Raw genomic sequence first — 24855 nt, 5'->3', positions numbered from 1 at the left:
TCCAAGTATAGATATACTAGGCCCCCTGGTCCATTAACTACTGCAATGACTTCCATAGAGTCACTCTCAATCACAACCTTTGGGTAATGACACCCCGCCAGTGTCTCTATTGTTGTACGTAAAACCCATAGTTCCACTAACAAAGGGTTGGAAGTACCCCAAACGTATGCAAAACCCATATAACCAGCTGCCAGAACTGTCCCTAAGCACTACTCCACACACCGCTTCGTCGGAGTTCCAAACCGACCCGTCAACGTTGAGTTTAACCTAGCCTGAGGACGGAAATAACCAACAATGGCTGGAGCAGCTACGCGCGCGGACCAGTTGCGTTATCAATGGTGGCCAGGTGCAAGTCCTGCAGACTCGAATTCACCCACCAGTTGATCTGATTAGCATCCCACGGTGCATGTGTAAATACCATCGCGTTACGCATGCACCATATGCACCAAACGTAGATGGCAAAGCGTTGGACCCAAGCCTCCTTGTCTCTCGATGACAAACCTCCCTGCATATTCCACACCACCCATTCGCGAAGGTCCAGGTTGAAGAACGAATTGGTAGCTGCACCTGGGATGAACGTGCTCCACACTGATTTCGCGAACGAGCAATCCCGCAATGCATGGATCATCGACTCCCTGAACAAGCCACAAACCGCGCAGATATCATTATCTGATAAGTGATTCCGAACCCTTTTCCCATTCACCATGAGGCCTCCATTCAGCACCTCCCATAGGAACAATTTCGCTGAGGAGCTCCTTTCCAACGCCACAGAAGACGCCGCGAAGGATCTGAACTCACAAGAGAGTAATCTGCTGTCAACATAGCATAGGCAGATTGTGTTGTGTATACTTTTAGAACTAGCAAATTAAGGCTTCGCAATAAAATCAGGTCTGGGCTGGAAAATAATGGATGAAGCTTCATTAATTAGAAGGAAAAAAAGTTAATCAAAGAGGTGAGAAATCTCCTCTCAAACAATAAAATATTCGCCCCCAACGATGGATTTTTGTAATGAAAATAAATCCATTGTCAAATGTTGCATCGCATAATCTGATTGTATCAAAAAAAAGTTACAGTTGAAAATGAAAATCCCTCGCAATTCTGCTACAAAAGAAATCATTTTTCCATATCATTTTAGGGATAAATTTTAATTCGTTCTTAAAATAGAGATGATATATAACATTATGCCTTTGATTGAGGGTGTAAGAGAAGTAGTATAAAACCATTCATGAGACACCATTCATGTGACCCTTACTTAAAAGCTCAATAAAACCATTCATGTGACCCTTATCCAACATCTTAAGTTTTTGAGATAATTGATTTTTTGACATAGGGAAAGGTATTTCAATTATCAAATATCATCGCTATATAGCAAACACACTCATTTTCATTTTTTTATTTATAGACACTTATGTTCCCATCTACTTCCCCAAACCATCACAAGGCCTAATGTTGGGTGAATAGTTAAATTAGTTCATAATTTTGTAAGTGGGTTTGATTTTAGTCATTTGGCAGAAAAATGATGTTAAGTGCCGGTAAAAAAAGTCAGTAGTTATAAAAATGATTCTCACTTTTCCGCCAAGGAACTAAAATCAAACTCACTTATAAAATCAGAGACTAATTTGACCATTAACTTGTTTGTATTTTGTAGTTCAACAACCCAATGTGATCATTGCTAGTTATTTACTAACTACAGTTAACACATTCTATTAATTGTTGCACACTAGCTATGTTGGTTATACTGTTATAGTGTGATCATTGCTTATAACAAATTGTATTATGATAAATGAGATAAGGAAAATTAATTCCAGCATCACTACCTTTTTCATTCTAAATTCTATCTGAGCTTATATGTTAAAACCTTCTTTTATTTTCATTTTGTGAATATACACATACTGTTTACCAATATTTTTGGTAAAGTGAAAGAAATTCAAATCTTAATAAATAGGCTGCATTCTTTTATCGGGTTCTTTAACTAAATTATTGTACCCAAAATCGAATTTAAAGCAAGAAGAGAAATGATTAAAAATAAAAATAAAACTTGAACAAAATAAAACAGGGAATTGAAGTAGTAATTGCAGAAATAAAGAGTGGTTTCGCACAAGACATATTCAAAAGTTCTCAATATGCTATTAGTTATGGTTGCTTGGACTTTAAACATCTTAAGAGAATAATTTTGAGAAAATAATTGTAAACCCCTATCCAAATTACAACTTTGCTATTTATAGGCAAAAATACAAACGGACAACTAATAACGGTCAAGAAACCCTGACCTTATACGTGTTCTAAATACTCCACGTAATTCACACACGTCTGATTGATTCCCAATCGCTTCAAACCGCCGGTCGAATTTCCAGTTACAATTGCCTTAAAACATTTGGTCGAAAACTTCATCCTAGCAAGCAATCTTAAAGAGTAGACATAGACTCGACCCAAACGAGTTCAATAACCAGGTCAAAATTAACCACATCTTCAATAATTATACTTGAATTTGATGAAAATATTACTTGTATATTTCATTCATAATACTTGACTAGACTACAATATATATAGACTAACAAAGAGATTAAAACAAACTAAATCTATCTAAACATATCTCTATTTAAATAGATATCATGTCTGTTTAAATAGATACTAATCTAAAATAGATAAATAAATCTTAACAATATCTCTATGAGATAAGACTAATAATAAACTAAATCTTAATGGATATTCAACACTCCCCCTCAAGCTAAAGTTTACTTAAGCTTGTAACAAATCTAACCCAAGAAGAAAATTATCTTAATAGATATCCCTTAATAATGACGGTCTTGACGAATCTCTGAATTGAATAACCTTTCAAACTTCTAGTAAATCCATAGCGGCAAAAGACAACTTCTCATACTTAAAATTGAATAATCTTTCGAACTTCTGCTAAATCCATGGGCAGGCAAAAGACAACTTCACATACTTGATCTGGCTGAAATTGATGCAAGATAAAAACCAATTCTTCTGAAGTGTCGTAGGGTAGCTGAGCCAGCAAACAAGGGCGAAAAACCAGCAACAATACGCCCGAAACAAAACAAGGCTGAAGCAACAACTCACCAACAACAACCACACCGAAATAAAACATACTTGAGGTCGATCGATTGATGGCTTCTAAGACAAACAATGATGTCAACTTTGACACAAACAACTCTCAAACATTAGAGAGTGGGTCAGCGCAACTCGCAGCTGAAGCCCTAAAACCAAAAAACCAGAAAACCAAACAATCGAGACAAAACAAAACGAAGGTGACACTGTCACCTTCAAAACCAAATTGCATAAAGCCAGCCAAGATCAATATAATAAGAGCATCTCGAACAATGAGACGCAAACAACAACTCAAGTCTCAAAAACCAATGCGGAACTTGAGCGTCAAAACAGAGTTAAAACTCTAAACCAAACCAAACCAAACTGAACCAAATCAATCCAAACCAAACTTGGCCAACAATGAGAGATGGCACAACACACGTCAAAACATAGGATCCTTAAAACCAAACCTGGCTGATACACAAAGAGGAACAACGAGAACAAAGCAGCGGAGAGAGCGGCGCAACCTGGCTGATACACAAAGAGGACCAGCGAGAACAAAGCAGCGGAAATAGCGGCGCGTGGACATCACACGCAGAGAGATGGGAGGCGCGTGGCTTGGAATCCGGCGACGGTGGCTGACTGTAGTCTCTAAGATATTTAACAATATCTAACACTTCCTGTAACACCCCGGTTTCTCAACTGAGGAGTCACATTAGTTACCTAACAAAATCTAAGGACTATTTCGTAATCCTAAGAAAACACAATATATTTTTTTCCTTTTCGAAACAACTGAACATAATTGAATATATAACATAGACTTTATTCAACAACCCGTTCCCGACATAATAATAATAGTGTCTTACATCATCATGAACAAGTTTCCAAAATAAGTACGCACACTTTAACAGTGGCGAAATAAGGTTTAAACAACAGAGTTTTCATAAGGAAAAAGAAACTCAAACATAGTCCACCAAAAAGGGAGAAGCAACTGCTTCATCCACCTCTACTCTACCGCCCACGATCACGGTCTCCGACTCGAACAGCTAAGCTTCAGCGGAAGGCTCACCATCGCCTAATAGCGTTAAGCGCCCAAACAACAAATAGCAAATAGAAAAGGGTTAACTCCATACAATTATCATGTATGAAAGAGAAAATCATGCTATTCAAATTTAACTACCTATCATGGTAAATAAACCAGCAACATAACTAAACTCATATATCAACAACCTAATCATATAACATCAATTCGGATATCGACAACCTAACATATAACATCAATTCAAATATCAAAAACTTCAACAGTATAATATCAATTCAGATATCAATAAACCAATAACTAAAATCCAACAACATAGGGTCAGGTGTTAGTTCCCTATAATGCAACTATATGCTTCTACCAAAATGGATCGATCAGCAACGTCTCTCAAGACGGGACAATCACGCGGGACCACACCCACCTCATTGCCACTTTACGCCACTCCGGACGGGACAATCGCGTGGGACCACACCCACCTCATCGCCACTTTAGAACATCTCGAAAGATGGGACAATCCCGCGGGACCACACCCACCTCATTGCCACTTTATAACGCCTCGAAAGACGGGACAATCACGTGGGACCACACCCACCTCATCGCCACTTAAGAACCAAAGCCTATATGCCAAGTCAGTCAACAACAATCCCCAAACCAATGATTAATTCGGAGTAACCACATGTTATTCCTATTATCAACGAACATAACTCAATTCAATTGCATACCAACTCAGTTCAATGACAGAAACCAGTAAACGGCCGAAGCCTCTCAGAAAACGGAGACACACGTCTCAATAAGTTTACTCGGCCGAAGCCTTCAGAAAACATTTGGCACAAGCCTCAGAAACAGTCAATATAAGCAAGCATACAACATTGCAAGCATAATAATCATAATCCAATGCCAATCAATATAAACATCTTCATCTCAAACGCAGGCAGTGCGATAAAAGCAGGCAAGACTCAAAGACACTCTAAAACCGAGTTACCCTTACCTTCGTGAGTAGAAGTTGGGCATGGAAGTTGTGAACCTAGAACAAGGAAACACAATCATCAACACAAGCCCTACTAGAAGTAGCACTATCTAATAACGCTAATCGAAACCGGAAAGAAAGCTTTTAAAGCTTCAGAGTTCCTCTTAAGGCACGAATTGACAACGGAACTTCGTTCGCTAAAACGAGCATAACTCGAGCTACAGAACTCGGAATGACATGAAACCAGCGCCAAAATTTCGACAATCAAAAGAGCTACGCAATGGCTCAGGTCATAGAGACTCAAAAATTATTTTTGGACACGGTACCCTAAGCAATAGGTTTCGGCCACTATGTAAAATAGGGTTTCCGAACTTTTTCTTCGGTCTAAATCGATTCCTAGGTATTCCTAGGCGATATCTAGGCCAGGGAAACTCTCAGAAAAAATTATCGGGTCGAAAACTGTCGCAGGGGTATTTTGGTCAATATTTTTAGCTCAGAAATTCAAAACTGAAATTTCGAAAAACAAATTAGATGGGGTCGACACCAACGACGATTATGACGACTAATCCTACTAACGCTAAGCTCAGTCGAGAGTTTTAAGCCCAAAGGACGGAACTTTAGCCAAAAATGGGTATTTCCTACAGAAATGAATTCCGGCGGCATTTCGGCGACATTCGGCAAAATGTAATCCGCTAAACATGCTCAGGGGCACGCAGGGAATAAGTTTAGACACTAAAATCAAGTTATTTGGACAGTTTTACAAAAAGCTCAAAACTTTGAGCACATAAAGACATAGAGAAAAGCAACAAAATTTAAGATCAGAAGAAAGAAATAACATCAGTACCTTGAGGCCTACGCGTAGCAACGAACAGAGCGACGATCAGGCAAGAACCGGAAAAAATCAAATCTCTTCCTTTCCTCCAAGAAGTTCACGGCCGTGTGTGTGTGTTGTGTGATTTTTTTTTGATTTTTTTCATTTTTTGAAGTCCTATTTATAGGAAATTGAAAACGTGAGAAAATGATTATTTCGCGATTCCGATTTTTCCTACTGATTCCAACGTATTTTAGACACGATATTCTTCCCGCTGAATCTTCTAATTCTTCAAAGAAATATCAGTATGATTTTTGGTTTTCGAGGCTTGTTTTTTAATGTTTACCGGCTTAAAATGCACTTTATGCACTTTTTGATTTTGACCTCGGATGCAGAAACTTCCTTCTGAAGAAAGATTTGGAACGTCGATTAGAGTGGGCGTACGCGTGTGGAATCTTCGTTTGAAGCTCCGAATAGAAAAAGTCTTCATCGTAGGTTAATTTAATAGCTCTAGAAAAACCAGGGATTCAGTTTCGGCAAACCTCCCGGTATCGGAAATGAGTGTTCGTAAATTCCAGGGTTTCGTATCGAAACGCTTATTATGGAAGGATTAAGAGAAGTTCTAACATTTCTCTGAAGATTTTTGGAATTAGTTTCCCATCGTGTCTTTAAGTGCAAATTAGTCGTTTACTAACGGTTTTGCCCTAAGGCAGAAATGAATGAAACTCGTGCCGTAGCCTATAACGACTATGTTACTATTCTTAGTCATTTCCTGAACTTTCCTCTTCTTAATATTAATCCAAACATTAAACACGAGTCAAGTTCCTCTCACGCTTACACAGAATCCTATGCGTGAGCTGGAAATCATTTATCTATTTAATTCTAAAATTTTGGGTCTTACAATACTACCCCCCAAAAAGAAAGTTTCGTCCTCGAAATTTAAGGCTCAGTGAAGAGTTCCGGATACTGTTCCTTCATCTTCTCTTCTAGTTCCCAAGTAGCATCGCCCGTGACTTGGTTCCAAATCACTTTTACCAGAGGAACCTGCTTGTTCCTCAACTGCTTGATCCTACGTTCCTCAATCCTCATTGGTGCCACTTCAAAAGACAAGTTGTCTCTAAGTTGGATGTCATCTTCCTTGATGATGTGAGAGGGATCAGGAATATATTTCCTTAATTGTGACACGTGTAGCACATCATGAATCTTGGACAGAAATGGTGGCAACGCAATCCGATACGCTACTTTACCGACTCGCTCGATAATCTGATACGGTCCAATGAACTTCGGTGTCAGCTTCCTCGACTTTATCGCCCTTCCCACTCCGGTAGTTGGTGTCACGCGAAGAAACACATGGTCTCCCGCCTCGAACTCCAGTTCTCTCCGACGTGTGTCAGCATAACTCTTTTGTCGACTCTGTGACGTCCTCATCTTCTCTTGTATTTGTTTTACTTTCTCAGTAGTCTGTTGTACTAATTCAGGTCCAACGAGAAGATGTTCGCCATCTTGAAACCAACATAAAGGAGTTCTACATCTCCTCCCATACAAAGCCTCATAAGGTGCCATTCCAATACTAGCATGAAAACTGTTGTTATAAGTAAATTCGATCAACGACAACAGCTCATCCCGGCTTTCTTGACTATCCAGTACACAGGCTCGCAGCAAGTCTTCCAATGACTGTATCGTCCTCTCTGTCTGCCCATCCGTCTGAGGGTGATAGGCAGAGCTCAACCTCAACTTCGTGCCAAGCGCCTCGTGCAAGGCCTTCCAGAAATGCGAAGTAAACTTCGGATCTCTGTCAGAAACAATACTCGAGGGTACTCCATGAAGTCGTACAATCTCAGCGACATACACTTTTGCAAGTGCCTCCACATTGAACGTGGTCTTCACCGGTATGAAATGTGCTGACTTCGTCAGACGGTCCACAATGACCCAAATGGAATCAAATCTCTTCCTCGTAGCTGGCAAAGCTACCACGAAATCCATAGAGATACTGTCCCACTTCCACTCCGGCACATCAAGTGACTGTAACATACCCGCAGGCTTTTGATGTTCTATCTTCGCCTTCTGACATGTCAGACATGCCGCCACATACTCTGCTACATTCTTCTTCATTCCTGGCCACCAGAAATTCAACTTTAGATCTTGGTACATCTTTGTCGATCCCGGATGAATACTCAATCTACTCTTGTGACCTTCGTCAAGGATCATCCTTCTCAACTCCATGTCCAATGGCACGCAGACACGTCCTTTGCAACGCAGAATGTTGTCGGTTCCTACCTCGAAATCCGGCGCTTTTCCCAAAATGATCAAGTTTCGTTTCTCGATCAGCTCCTCATCTAACAGTTGCTTCACCTTGATCTCGTTCAGAAAATCACTAATGATCGTCACCATCCCAAAGCTCAATTTTCCAGGTGTCACTTGCATACCCAAACTGAGGTCGCGAAAAGTCTCGATAAGTTCCAATTCCTTAATCATCAGCGATGAAACATGAATTGTCTGGCGACTCAGTGCGTCTGCTACAACATTTGCTTTTCCTGGGTGGTACAACAAAGTGAAATCATAGTCCTTGATAAATTCCATCCAACGCCTTTGTCTCATATTCAGATCCTTCTGATCGAACAGGTACTTCAGGCTCTTGTGATCACTAAAAACAGTGAAAGTGCTCCCATAAAGATAGTGCCTCCAAATCTTGAGTGCAAATACCACAGCCGCTAACTCCAAATCATGCGTAGGATAGTTCCGCTCATGTATCTTCAACTGCCTTGAAGAATAAGCCACAGCCTTTCGGTGTTGCATCAACACACAACCCAAACCTTGGTACGAAGCATCGCAGTAAACCTCGTAGGGTTCCTCCTCTTGTGGTAAAGTCAGAACTGGCGCGGTCGTCAAGCGCTCCTTCATATCCTGGAAACTCTGTTCACAATCCTCTGTCCAAGCGAAAGGTTGGTTCTTCCGAGTAAGCTTCGTTAATGGTCCTGCAATCTTAGCGAAACCTTCGATGAATCGTCGGTAATATCCAGCTAAACCGATGAAACTCCTAATATCCGTCACAGTCTTAGGACGGTCCCATGCAAGTACCGCTTCTACTTTACTAGGATCCACAGCAATGCCCTCCTTTGAGATGACATGTCCTAGAAACTTTACTTCTTCCAACCAAAATTCACACTTTGCCGCGTTAGCATACAGTACCTTCTCCCGAAGAACTTGCAATACTTGACGCAGATGTTCCTCGTGTTCTTCAAGATTTCTCGAGTAGATCAAGATGTCGTCGATGAACACCACAACGAAGCGATCCAAGAATGGATGAAAGATCCTATTCATGTAATCCATGAATACAGCTGGTGCATTCGTAACTCCAAACGGCATCACTAAGTACTCGTAGTGCCCATAGCGTGTCCTAAACGCCGTCTTTTGGATATCCTCGTCTTTGACTCTAATCTGGTGATATCCCGATCTCAGGTCAATCTTCGAGAAAATAGCAGCACCCTTCAATTGATCCATCAAGTCGTCAATCCTCGGCAACGGATAACAGTTCTTTATCGTGACTTTGTTCAACTGTCGATAGTCCACGCAAAGTCGTGATCTTCCGTTTTTCTTCTTCACAAGTAGCACTGGCGCTCCCCATGGAGAAACGCTAGGTCGGATAAACCCCTTCTTGGTTAAATCCTCAAGTTGACTCTTCAGCTCCGTCAGTTCTGCCGGTGCCATACGATAAGGTGCGATCGATATAGGTCCAGTGTCTGGGACTATATCAATGGTGAACTCCATATCTCTAACTGGAGGTATTCCGGGTACGTCTTCGGGGAACACATCCTCGAACTCTTGCACAACAACTATTCCTTGTATTCCATTCTCCTTAGCTTCCATTACGGTTGTAGACATGAGAGAACTCAAAGCTCCTTTCCTCAAAGAGAGCTTCGAAAAGTACGAGTTCAGAAACTCGGCGAGTCCAGCATCGGGAAAGATAACTACCTTATTGGCGCAATCAAGAAGAACATGATGGTGGGACAACCAATCCATGCCTATGATCACATCCAATCCCTTGAGAGGTAAACAGATTAAGTTTGCTATAAACTTCTTATCTAGGTACATCCAAGGACATTCCAAACATGCAGTGTTAGTTACTAAGCTCTTAGATGCAGGGGTAGACACTGTTAAGTCAAACGGTAACTTCGACACTTCTAGCTTTAACCTTGTCGCACAAGCTATATCTATAAATGAATGCGTAGCACCAGAATCAAATAGCGCGATAAGGGAATTACCCGCAATCTCGCAGGTACTGCGGATTAGACCATCGTCTTCCTCAGCTTCAGTTCCACTGATTGAGTAGACCCTTCCACCAGCAGTAGGCCTCCTAGCCCCAACAACATTTGCAGCATCCTCAACCTTAGGAATCCTGCAATCCCTAGCGAGATGGCCTGGCTTGTTGCAGTTCCAACACATCAGAGGACCCTCGGGACAGTGGCTGGCGTAATGTCCCTTTTGGTTACACTTGAAGCAAGTCACACCGTCCAAACTCACTCCTAGAGGTCTCGGTGCAATAGCATTCCCACCCGTGGGATAAAAAGAACCAGAAGCTGTCCCCCTACCCTGGGGACGAACATACGGCTTCTTCTGGAAATACCTACCCTTGTCACCTCTTCCTTGGTTAGTCCTAGCCGGACCTCCACTTCCTTGGTTAAGCTTGTTCTGACCTTGGAATTTGCCCCTTGCATTATCAATGGCCTCAATTCCCTTGGTCTTTTCCACCAGCACTTGGTAGCGATTCAATCCTAGGGGTTGCACCGCCCTCTGTAGCTCATAACTCAGCCCATCAATGAAGCGCTCGCACATATAGCCTTCATCTATCTGTCCTCGAAAGTAGCGGAAATGTTTCGCCAACGACTCCAACTTAGAAGCATACTCAGCTACGGTCATGCCTCCTTGACGGAGTCTCAGAAATTGTGCTTCCTTGGCGGCTCTAGCACTCTTAGGAAAGTACTTCTCCAGGAAAGCTCCCCGGAAGCACTCCCAAGTGATAGCTTGATGGTCGGCTTCCATCATAGCTCTAGCCCCGCGCCACCAATACTCAGCTTCACCAGTCAGCAGGTAAGTCGCATAATCCACTTTCATCTCTGCAGTGGTACGCAGAAAGGTGAAGATCTTCTCCAACTCCTGGAGCCATAAGTCAGCTTCCTCCGGATCGAAGCCCCCAGAGAACTTCGGCGGATCCTGACGCTTGAAATCGTTCAGACCTCTGGTCTGAGCAGCAGCTTGTTCACGCTCCTCACGCTGAACACGGCGAGCATTTTCTTCAGCATGGTTTTGTGCAGCCACCAAAGCAGCAGTAGCAGCACGTTGAGCTTCAGCTTCCTCCCTTGCAGCGGAGTTGGTAACTTGTTGTGCCATAAGGGCAGTCAGGTTAGCAATAGCTTGCTCCATCGGATTCATGTTGTCTGAACCTTGAGTCTCGTCCAGCTGTGGAAACCTCCTGTTCCTGTTTTCATGAACAGTCAAAGACCACAACAGAAACTCAGGTCAGAACAACACAAAGTTCTATAATAACTAACTATGTATATACTTATATCAAATGTATAATTAACGATAACTAGCATAAGGTTATTCACCTATAAACAACCTTCAAGAATAATTTATATGAACAGTAATCAAGCACACTCTTCCTCCGATTGACACCCCATCAATCGGTCTCAGAGTTCAAACATCTTAAGAAGACACTCTACCCAAAAGCTCTGGTTTTCTCAACCAAAGCTCTGATACCACTTCCTGTAACACCCCGGTTTCTCAACTGAGGAGTCACATTAGTTACCTAACAAAATCTAAGGACTATTTCGTAATCCTAAGAAAACACAATATATTTTTTTCCTTTTCGAAACAACTGAACATAATTGAATATATAACATAGACTTTATTCAACAACCCGTTCCCGACATAATAATAATAGTGTCTTACATCATCATGAACAAGTTTCCAAAATAAGTACGCACACTTTAACAGTGGCGAAATAAGGTTTAAACAACAGAGTTTTCATAAGGAAAAAGAAACTCAAACATAGTCCACCAAAAAGGGAGAAGCAACTGCTTCATCCACCTCTACTCGACCGCCCACGATCACGGTCTCCGACTCGAACAGCTAAGCTTCAGCGGAAGGCTCACCATCGCCTAATAGCGTTAAGCGCCCAAACAACAAATAGCAAATAGAAAAGGATTAACTCCATACAATTATCATGTATGAAAGAGAAAATCATGCTATTCAAATTTAACTACCTATCATGGTAAATAAACCAGCAACATAACTAAACTCATATATCAACAACCTAATCATATAACATCAATTCGGATATCGACAACCTAACATATAACATCAATTCAAATATCAAAAACTTCAACAGTATAATATCAATTCAGATATCAATAAACCAATAACTAAAATCCAACAACATAGGGTCAGGTGTTAGTTCCCTATAATGCAACTATATGCTTCTACCAAAATGGATCGATCAGCAACGTCTCTCAAGACGGGACAATCACGCGGGACCACACCCACCTCATTGCCACTTTACGCCACTCCGGACGGGACAATCGCGTGGGACCACACCCACCTCATCGCCACTTTAGAACATCTCGAAAGATGGGACAATCCCGCGGGACCACACCCACGTCATTGCCACTTTATAACGCCTCGAAAGACGGGACAATCACGTGGGACCACACCCACCTCATCGCCACTTAAGAACCAAAGCCTATATGCCAAGTCAGTCAACAACAATCCCCAAACCAATGATTAATTCAGAGTAACCACATGTTATTCCTATTTTCAACGAACATAACTCAATTCAATTGCATACCAACTCAGTTCAATGACAGAAACCAGTAAACGGCCGAAGCCTCTCAGAAAACGGAGACACACGTCTCAATAATTTTACTCGGCCGAAGCCTTCAGAAAACATTTGGCACAAGCCTCAGAAACAGTCAATATAAGCAAGCATACAACATTGCAAGCATAATAATCATAATCCAATGCCAATCAATATAAACATCTTCATCTCAAACGCAGGCAGTGCGATAAAAGCAGGCAAGACTCAAAGACACTCTAAAACCGAGTTACCCTTACCTTCGTGAGTAGAAGTTGGGCATGGAAGTTGTGAACCTAGAACAAGGAAACACAATCATCAACACAAGCCCTACTAGAAGTAGCACTATCTAATAACGCTAATCGAAACCGGAAAGAAAGCTTTTAAAGCTTCAGAGTTCCTCTTAAGGCACGAATTGACAACGGAACTTCGTTCGCTAAAACGAGCATAACTCGAGCTACAGAACTCGGAATGACATGAAACCAGCGCCAAAATTTCGACAATCAAAAGAGCTACGCAATGGCTCAGGTCATAGAGACTCAAAAATTATTTTTGGACACGGTACCCTAAGCAATAGGTTTCGGCCACTATGTAAAATAGGGTTTCCGAACTTTTTCTTCGGTCTAAATCGATTCCTAGGTATTCCTAGGCGATATCTAGGCCAGGGAAACTCTCAGAAAAAATTATCGGGTCGAAAACTGTCGCAGGGGTATTTTGGTCAATATTTTTAGCTCAGAAATTCAAAACTGAAATTTCGAAAAACAAATTAGATGGGGTCGACACCAACGACGATTATGACGACTAATCCTACTAACGCTAAGCTCAGTCGAGAGTTTTAAGCCCAAAGGACGGAACTTTAGCCAAAAATGGGTATTTCCTACAGAAATGAATTCCGGCGGCATTTCGGTGACATTCGGCAAAATGTAATCCGCTAAACATGCTCAGGGGCACGCAGGGAATAAGTTTAGACACTAAAATCAAGTTATTTGGACAGTTTTACAAAAAGCTCAAAACTTTGAGCACAGAAAGACATAGAGAAAAGCGACAAAATTTAAGATCAGAAGAAAGAAATAACATCAGTACCTTGAGGCCTACGCGTAGCAACGAACAGAGCGACGATCAGGCAAGAACCGGAAAAAATCAAATCTCTTCCTTTCCTCCAAGAAGTTCACGGCCGTGTGTGTGTGTTGTGTGATTTTTTTTTGATTTTTTTCATTTTTTGAAGTCCTATTTATAGGAAATTGAAAACGTGAGAAAATGATTATTTCGCGATTCCGATTTTTCCTACTGATTCCAACGTATTTTAGACACGATATTCTTCCCGCTGAATCTTCTAATTCTTCAAAGAAATATCAGTACGATTTTTGGTTTTCGAGGCTTGTTTTTTAATATTTACCGGCTTAAAATGCACTTTATGCACTTTTTGATTTTGACCTCGGATGCAGAAACTTCCTTCTGAAGAAAGATTTGGAACGTCGATTAGAGTGGGCGTACGCGTGTGGAATCTTCGTTTGAAGCTCCGAATAGAAAAAGTCTTCATCGTAGGTTAATTTAATAGCTCTAGAAAAACCAGGGATTCAGTTTCGGCAAACCTCCCGGTATCGGAAATGAGTGTTCGTAAATTCCAGGGTTTCGTATCGAAACGCTTATTATGGAAGGATTAAGAGAAGTTCTAACATTTCTCTGAAGATTTTTGGAATTAGTTTCCCATCGTGTCTTTATGTGCAAATTAGTCGTTTACTAACGGTTTTGCCCTAAGGCAGAAATGAATGAAACTCGTGCCGTAGCCTATAACGACTATGTTACTATTCTTAGTCATTTCCTGAACTTTCCTCTTCTTAATATTAATCCAAACATTAAACACGAGTCAAGTTCCTCTCACGCTTACACAGAATCCTATGCGTGAGCTGGAAATCATTTATCTATTTAATTCTAAAATTTTGGGTCTTACACTTCCCCTCAAGATAGATCATATATATCATATCCATAGCTTGTAACAAATACTATTAACTCGAGAAGCCGCTGCTGCAGGAGAGAGAAATTCACACAACACTTCCCCTCAAGCTAGAGCATATATATCATATCCATAGCTTGTAAGAAATATAACTAACTCGAGAAATCATTGCTGCCGGAGAGAGAAATTCACACACAAACGAAGCACACAATGCAATGCGGTAATCATAAATTGTAGAGACTTGAAATTGCCCTTCATCGCTTACTCTGGTCGAATACTTCACATGAATTACGAAAAACTGATTTTGAGAAATCACCACAGATGTAAGGATCTTTTTGTGGTTTCCACACCGAAAATTCAGCATATGAAATCACACATTCCAACCCAACAAACAAGGACAACAACCAGAGGCTCAAATATGAGCATAAAAATAGCACCAAGCAAGACGAACAAACGTACAAGAGCAAGAGGCTTCAAGAACATAAATCCTTATAATCTCTGATTGTAGTAATCAGAGTGCAGAAACAGAAATCTGAGACGCAACTTCTTTCAATTCCAAAGCCACGCACGTTTTAAATATATCTTCAATGGCTTTACTCATGTAGGGCCGGAGGAAATTTGATTCTTCTAAATCTTGAAAAACGTTAGTAACCTTAACTCCATACAGTGATGTGGTGCTGCATATCATTGCGGCAACTTCATCAAGGGAATAAATAACTAAAATATTTTCCTTCTCCAACTTTTTCTTCAATTTTATTTGAAGAAGTAACAAAAGAGATAACCTGAAATCACACGATAAAGAGCAAGGGGCTCCAAAAACATCTAACAATACTCTGAATCTAGGCAAAATCGAAAATGGCGGTGAAATAGACCAAATCACCATGACTGTGGCTGACAAGAACGCAAGAACCAAGAGAACATGGCGAACCTTTCTGTGGAAGCAGCGTCACGAATGACGGCTGGGAAAGCAGCACATGGAAGGACGTTGATTTGATAGTGGTTGAACATTACTAGGGTTCCAAGACAAAGGGGACCATAATCAGAAAGAAACGAGGCCGTAAGAAAACAGGTAGAACTAACAAGCGGAAGCAAAGTACAAAAAATAAATCCAAGAGATTTGGAAAGTCACCAGCTTTGATACCAACTTGAATTTGATGAAAATATTACTTGTATATTTCATTCATAATACTTGACTAGACTACAATATATATAGACTAACAAAGAGATTAAAACAAACTAAATCTATCTAAATCTATCTCTATTTAAATAGATATCATGTTTGTTTAAATAGATACTAATCTAAAATAGATAAACAAATCGTAACAATATCTCTATGAGATAAGACTAATAATAAACTAAATCTTAATAGATATTCAACAATTATTTCCAAATAATATGTTTACCCTCATATTCTGTACTTAACATTCATAGAATTTTTATGTTTCCCAAATTTTTTTTTGATTTCCAAGTCCCTTATAATTTAAAGGTAGTGAAATGTCCTTTCAAAAAAAAAAGGATAGTAAAATGCGAATATGGAGAGAGAATTTCATATGAGAGTGATTTTGGAAAGTTATTTTAAAAAACTATTCCCTCCGTTCTTTATTCACTGTTCACTTTGAAGAAAAAAATTTGTTCATATATATTTGTCCACTTAGAGTTTCAAGAGAGCATTAATTAATGTTTTTTCAAGAAATACCCTTCCAGAAATAATAAATGAAGAAAGATAATACATTTTAAAGGGTGATATAGGAAAACAAATAATATTTTTATGAAAATCAACATAATTAATTGTTTTCCTTAATTTGTGAACCTTCTCTTCCTAGACAGATAAATAGGAACAGAGGAAGTATAAATTTATTACTCTTAACTAATTTTCTTAATACTATATTATTGGGTAAAAGCGACTTATAATAGGGGATAGATGGAGTAATAACTGTTCACTTACAGTATCTCCAATGCTAGTTCTTATTTCTTAGTTCTTAGCACTATTCACGTGGGCCCGTATTGCCACATGTGCTTAAGCAACTCTCAAGCAATTTTGCTCTAATCATGAGTTCTTAATCCTTAGTTCTTACCACTATTCATTTGGTCTCACTAACCACATTATTTATACTTTTTATTTTTATAAAGTAAAAAGCAAAACTAATAAAGTAATAAAGTAATTTGGATGAGAGAGAAATAATTAATATTTTAAGCTAAGAACTCAAAAAGTAAAATTCCTTATATAAGAACTGAGTTCTTATTTTTAAGAACTAAGAGCTCCATGTCAGCACCTCCAATGGTAAAATTATTAGTTCTTAGTTCTTAACTCAAAAATAAGAACTAAAAATCTTGCATTGGAGATACTCTTAAAGGAAAAAAATTATTTCACAATAACTATTCACTTAGAATTTCAATGAAACATTAATTGATGTTTTTATACATACAATAACTATTCGGCTAGAATTTCAATGAAACATTAATTGATGTTTTTATATATAACGACTCTATGAGAAGAATAGATAAGGAGAGATAAAAGTAAACTATAATAGATAAAATAGAGAAACAAATTATATGTTTTAAAAAGTTAACTGCATTAATTACATTTTTTAAGAGTATCTTTTTTCTGAACAATTATTTTAAAACGGTGGAGTACTATTTTAAATAAAGTATTTCTTGTTTAGGCTGACATTCACTTTTGTGTAGCTTCCCGGAGCATCGAATGGCAGTTAAAGAAATACCTTAAAGTCACCATAATAATAACTTTCACCGCAATTCAAGAAAGTGACCGACACAAAATTATTTAATACTCCCTTCGATCCTTATTATAAGAAACATTTGACTTTTTAGGTTCATTATGTAATTGATGTATCTAGTCTATATTTAGTAAAAGATACATTAATTATTCTATGAACCAAAAAAGTCAATTGTTTCTTGTAATAAGGACCGGAGGGAGTACTCCTTATTGAGTTGTGGTTGGAATTCTTGAACCTGCAGAATTCAATTGCAGAGCAATTTTCATGCGATGGTAACTGGTAAGTATAACAACTGATAAAAATCAAAATACTTTATGATAAACAAATTTTGTTTTTGAATTCATTTCAATATTATCTTTAATTTGTATCAACCTTGTTTTTTACGTTTATTAATTGCATTTATGAATTTACCAAAAAAATATTAATTGCATTTATGAAAACTGTATTCATATAAAAAATTAGTTCTACTGTTGAGTCCGATTCAAGAATATCCTGGATGCTAAGAGCAAAAGGAATTTCCATTTAGAAATAATCGATCATTACATACTTCAGCCGACACTATTCACACTTTTATCCTCAATCATTATAATTTTTATATATTATATTTCCTTTCGAACTTCGACTAATATAAGGTTATCCTTTTCGGCACTATATAGCAATACTTTTAAAAGTGAAATTTGCTGAATCATATATACTTTTTCCTTAAACAATACTTTATTCATATTTTGTGCTTATAAGCAAAAGCTTCATTCATATTTTATATGTATGATTTTTAATCATGTTTAAACAAATGATAAGTTTATAATATAAAAGCTTAAATATGTTTTTGGTCACTCTCAAATTAGACTCTTTTGATTTAGGTCCTCTAAATATTTTTTTTGGATATACATCCCTAAATGCAAAATAATACTGAGGTTTCAGGCTCTGTCATCACCTTGCGTCGTTTAAATGGACATAAACCAAAGAACCATAATGTTAGAGGGACCTAAGACATGATAAAATTGAATTTTAGGTCTCTTTAAAATCATGGTTCTTTGTCTTAGGTCTCACTAGAATCATGGTTCTTTGGTTTATGTTTCCTCTAAAATATGTCACGTCAGCGTCTATTAGGTAAATGTAATGACAGAGGTTTATCCCTCCATATTATTTTTAAAATAAGAGTGTATACCATAAAAAATATTTAGAAGGGGCTAAACCAAAAGACCCTAATTTTAGAGGGATCAAAAGCATATTTAAGCTTATAAAAAGTGATTTAATTCATATGCACTAACTTTGGAATGTAGGTAGGAAAAATTATCAGCTAGTGGGGATGTTTTGCATGAATGCTACTAAAAAGTAACTTTTTCCCTAGTGTATAAACTAAGGATGTCTAGAAAATCACTACCGACTGAAATTAGATTCATCCGATAAAACTGTCACCCAAGAAACTGAAGTCGAACAACCCGTAGTTACTAGTCGGTCGGAGGTCGGCGGGTTTGATGTTTTGATATTTTTCACCAGACAAAACCGACTATTTTGACCCGAGTTCGATTGAAACCAATTGATAGTCATCTCTTCCCTCAAACCCATCTAAATGGTTCACAACTCCACATTACCCTAGAACTAACTTTGTTGCCTGACTTTTCCATTCCCTCACACCTCTCTTCACTGTCTTTAACAATCATAAATCTGAACGAGTCCTTATAGGCTAGTGAGGTTTTGTCTAAGAGTTCCTTCATTTAGATGAGTGAGATCTATCCAAATAGAGTTTCATTCTATGTCAGCGTCATGCACCATCAAGGCGAAGCCAACTTCAAGTGTCATCTTTTTTTTAATGAAATTTTTCTGGATTAACAACCCACATGAACCCACTGACAAAACTTTGAACCGTGCAAACCAAACTAGACAATCGGTTGCCACTAATTAGTCGGTGGCGGGTCTGGTGTTTTGATATTATTCACCTGATAAAACTGATTATTTTGACCTGAGTCTGATTGAAACCGACAAATGGACAACCCTAGTGTAAGCTGCAAGGAGTTATATTATATATATATGTGTGTGTGTGTGTGTGTGTGTGTGGATGTGTATATATACACCCATTTTTTTCCATTTAAATATTTTAATTTTGAATTTAATTGTTAGTATGATTATGTAAAACTTTTCATATTGTTAACCCATATTTTTTTCTTTATGAGAGAAATGAATATATCATTTTATTTTCAATTCCAATTGTAGAGGAAGCCATTTTCTAAAAGAAAAAACATCTCCACCATCAACCTCATCAACACACCTATCCACCAAACTCTCCCTCCCCTCCCCATCTGTAATAATTTCATTCACCCCGAATCTTGGTACGAGTTCCCTTTGAATCTTGTCACGAGTGCCCTCCCTTGTAGTACTTGAATCCAATTACGAAGGAGAAGGGGGAGATAGAAGATATGGGAGATGACAGATCGAGGAGACTAGCCGCTCTATATCCAGTTTTTGTTTGGGGCTTTGTTCTCAGCCTCTTTGCTTGGGGGGTGAAAACCCGGGAGAAGGTGTCGCCGACGAGATACTCGTAAGAGCTAATGAATTTTGCCAAAGAGAAGAAGTCACCGGAGGAGAGGGACACGACGAAGAATAAGAATTTTCCAGAGATTAAGGACGCGACGGAGAAGAAGAAGTTGTCAGAGGGTAGGGATTTGACAGAGATGAAAAATCCATCAGAGGGGGAGAGAGTAGACCCAAGAACTGTTTACTTAGTTTAAGAGATTATTAAAGAGGAAGACAAAGCACAATAAAATAATTAAGTAGCTTTTTAGAAAAAGTTAATCATATACCCCCTACTTGGGAGAGTTTTGTTCCCAAGGCTTCCCTTTTAAATTCATGATCTTTGTTTCTAAAAAAAACATCCTTGCTCTCAATTAAATATATAATATTAATTTTTGAAATTGACAAAAACTTACTGGCCTGTCTTTTATCACTTAATGCACTAACTGTATGCTGAATGATCAATCTCACAACTACCAAATATGTAAATATCTTGATCAAGAAAAAATATAATTTTTAAAATAGATTACATTGTCTCTAATCTTAAAAGTTACATGCTATACTTTATTTCACCGTAAAGCACATGTTCATAGTGGTAAGCAACTACAAATAAATTAATTTACAGCTAATTTTGATCACACTTTATTATATTAAATTTATGAGTTCAGGATATAAAATAAAAAATTTAACCCTCTCATATGATTGGTTTTTAAACTTCACTCGAATTTTTCATATTAGTAGTTTGAGTTTTAGCATGATCGAAAAATCTGATTCATAAACTAAAATTATTTTTTAACATAAAATAAACATATTGTAAATAATAATATATACTAAAGGAAAATGCTCTCTCACAACCATATCACGACTCTCACGACATGTTTGTTTTGATTGCCATAATATATTATTTTATTATATTTTAAAAAACTAATTTTGACCTGTGCAACGCACGGGGGATTTTTTTTAATTTTGTATTGTGTTTTTTATGATTTTTTTAAAATTATTTATTCGTATGAAAAATGAGTATAAAGAATATTTTTTTATAATTAGATTTTTTTATCAAAGTGTTAATTTATATTTTTGATTGTATATTTTTTGTCGTAGGTTTTTTATGAGTGTATTTTTTTTGTGCCGTTTGTCCTTGTTTATATAATTGATGCTTTTGATATAACAATTTATTGTACTTTATAGATAGAAGTGATCTTTTTTTAAAGATTTTATTTAATATTAAGTTTGTATTTTTAAGTTTCATAACTCATATGAAATAAATAATATTAAATTTATTTAAAATAATGTTGTAGTTTTTTTTTTTTGATATTAATGTTGTAGTTAATAGTATAAGTTCATATAGTGACATTGATGAAGGAAGATCAAGAGGAAGGGTTAGGGAGTTTTTTTGTTGAATGATCTTTAACTTTTATGGTTTTTTTATTAATATTAATTATTAGTTGATTAATATTTCAACAAATCTAAATTTAAACTAATAAAATGTGTCTTATGGAATTCATAACTAATATCATATTTAATATTAATTTTGACCTATGACATTCCATAACTCATATAAATTAAATAATAATAAATTCTTTTAAAGTAATTTTGAGCTTAATAGTAGAAAGTTAACATTGATGGAGGAAGTTCAAGGGGAATATCGAACGACTGAGATTAAAAGTCTGCTAATTATCGAACAGTTATGAAAAATCACATCTCAAATAATATGTATAATTACTTAAAAGTCCATAGGTAAGAAAAATATATATGAAACATTGTTTAATGATAGACTATTTTACCCTCGAGGTTGCTAAACTTTATATTTTATATAGATATAGATATAGATAGACAGATAAATATAGATATACATATAGATACTAGATAGATAGATAGATATAGATATATATATTTTAAATATGTTAATTAATATTTATCTTTAAGACTTATTTTCGTAATATTTTAATCAATTTTCCTTTTTTAATTTTAAAATTACATGTTTATTTTAAAATTACATTTTTATTTTTTAATTTATAAAGAAAGTGAAGTACCAAGTTAAAAATGCATATTTTGTATCCTCTTAAGCTTTGTTCTCAAAGTTGTGATTAATACATTTTTTCCTTTCTAAAAAATAAAAGGACAGTAACCACATCTACATCTGATTGAGATTGTAGAAATGAAAAGACTTTTGTCCCATAATTATAAACTTTGAAGTGTGATTTGAATTAAATCTTTAAGGTTTTTAATTTTCTAAGTTTTGTATAACTAAAACGATTTAATGTATAATATATAAAAAATAATTTGATGTTTATATTTTTATTTTTAAATATGTTAATTAATAGATATATAACCGATATGAAATTTTAAAACTTATTTTATTTTATTTTATTTTTTCTTTTATTTTTATTTTAAATGTATATTCTTTATTTTTGTGTTAAATATGATTTTTGTCTCCTAAAATAGTCAATTATTGAATATGGTCCCCATTTAATTTTTCATTGATTTTAGTCCCTCTAAAATACATAATTATTAATTTTTGTCTTTCATCCATTTTTTATACGTTTGCCTTCATGATATATAGGTCTAAAATCTATATGTATTCTTTTTTTTTATGAAAGCAAATACTTTCATTCGTTTAGAAGAAATAAGTTGAGAAACAATCATTCTCAATTGGACAAAGAATGCCAAAAATTAACATAAAACATATGGATGACACCCAAGGAAACAAAAAATCTTCACAATTGAACAAAGAAAGCAAAAAAAAGAAAAAGAAATGGATGCCACCTTACAAAAAATACATGTTAGAAATTATCCAATGACAATTCAGATGTTAAATGGTGATATGAATGAATAATTGGGTCGCTAGAAACCAATTTGTCAAGTGTGGCCAGCCCCTTGAGGATGTTTACAAAAGCTTCTCTTAGTCATATACTGAATTCTTCAAGAAAAATCAAGAGGAAATGAATATATCAGCACTAATGCATTATAGAGTGGATCTGCAACAACAATTGACCTCAGATATAAAGATACAATTTAAAGAAAAAAAAAAGACTCAAAATTTGATCACTCAATACATACCTCTTGAATTGGTTTTGAACCAAGAAGAACAGATATAAAAAAGTAAATCATAAAAAAATGAAATTGATAAACATGAGTTTCCCTTATTTTATAGGCTCGAAACATTAAAAATATCAAGGTTTCAACCAAATTCAAGTCGTTGTTCATGAAATCCTGACATCTTACATCCTTACAAAAAATCTAAAGAAAAAAATAAAGAATAAAACAGAACATGAACATTAAGTGGAAACTCCTTTGATGTTTTGTGCAGGGATTTACAAACCTTGGAACCTAAAACACATAAGCTAGTTGATTTCTGATATGCAGTCATTGCTGGAAGCCATGTATACTTTAAACAACTCTAAAGCTCAAAATGTGGATGAGGTTAAAAAGATTTAGACAAATCAAACAGATGAAGAGTATTTATACATTTGGAAAATAAACCATGAAGAATGTGAAAAGTTTCAACAATTCTCTTCCTCAATCCAATTATTGAATATTTTTCATTTTAGAATAAATTGAAATTATGAAGATGAGTTTTGGAAAATGAAAAGTCATAAAATCATTAAATTAGAAAAGTTGTAACAATTAGAATCGTGAAAGATCGATACATTGTTAAGTCATAAAGTGTTCTCAAGGCATAGAAGAAGCAGACGGAAGATGAGAGGTTGCAATGGAATGGACGATTATGATTGCATCTTTAGAAACTAATGTGTATTTTTACTTAAATACCCATGTAAACAATTAGATTATAGTGTAATAATTATTGAATGACAAAGTTGCCCTCAAGATTGCAAAAACTCTCCCTTTATATATAGTATAGATAGATAGATAGATAGATAGATAGATAGATAGATAGATAGATAGATAGATAGATAGATAGATAGATAGATAGATAGATAGATAGATATGCGCTAAATATGGGGTTGTCTAAATGACCCATGATAAAGTTTGGGTTAAATAACCCACCATCCAATCACATTGGAGATAAGTGAGTTGGAATTTCTATATTTTATTTATTAATTTATTTCTAACTCATTTATCTCCAATGTGATTGGATGATGGGTTATTTAACCTCAACTTTATCATGGGTCATTTAGACAACCCCGCTAAATATTAGTAGTAAAAATATAGTTTAAATATTAAAAAAAACACAGTTCGTAGGTGAGATAGTTTTTAAAATGTTATGAATATGATGACCATATGGGCCAGGCCCATGTATTCTTATCTGTATTTACTTGGCCCATTGAATAATGCTATAATTATAGAGGAGGTTGCATCAAGCAACCTAACCCTCATTCTATAGTATTACTTGTGTAACTCTTGATTCTCTCTTCTCCTCTCCCTTTAATCACTTACTTAGACTTTATTTCTAACATGTTATTAGCACAAAGCTCTAATTGGGTATAGTGAAACTACCATGGAGTCCATGTACTGTTTTGGATTATTAAGTACGATTTCTCTTCATCTATTTTTTTTTTCTGTTCCTCGGTATCCAGTCTTTTGTTAGCAAGTTTTTTTTATATGAATCCTGAAGATTTATTAGAAGATCCGAAAGAAAATTATTTTTATGAATCCTGAAGATTCATTAGAAGATCTGGAAGAAAAATTTCTTATGAATCCTGAAGATTCATCAGAAGGTCTGGAAGACAATTTTTTTATGAATCCTGAAGATTTGGAAGACAATTTCTTTTTTATGGATCTTGCAGATTCATAAGAAGATTCATAGCATAATATAAACTATGAGTCCAGAAGAACCATAGTATGATGCACTCTAGCCATGGATCCGGAAGATTCATAGCATAATATGAACAATGAGTTCAGAAGGCAATAATATGTTGTACCCTAGCTATCAATCAAAAAGATTCATAGCACAACACAAATTAACATAGAACATAGTT

General features: G+C 36.5%; 1 long non-coding RNA gene across 1 annotated transcript; it reads right to left on the bottom strand.

Annotated features, from left to right (window-relative positions):
* Positions 1 to 11750: 11750 nt before the first annotated feature.
* Positions 11751 to 14053, bottom strand: LOC130731479 (uncharacterized). The gene is made up of 2 exons (XR_009016693.1): positions 13799 to 14053; positions 11751 to 12023 (listed from the first exon to the last, which is right to left on the bottom strand). It is a non-coding gene; the product is annotated as an uncharacterized LOC130731479 (long non-coding RNA).
* Positions 14054 to 24855: the final 10802 nt, after the last annotated feature.

Source organism: Lotus japonicus, chromosome 1, assembly GCF_012489685.1.
Source record: "Lotus japonicus ecotype B-129 chromosome 1, LjGifu_v1.2".
NCBI lineage: Eukaryota > Viridiplantae > Streptophyta > Magnoliopsida > Fabales > Fabaceae > Lotus > Lotus japonicus.
This window is presented reverse-complemented; position numbering and strand designations above follow the sequence as displayed.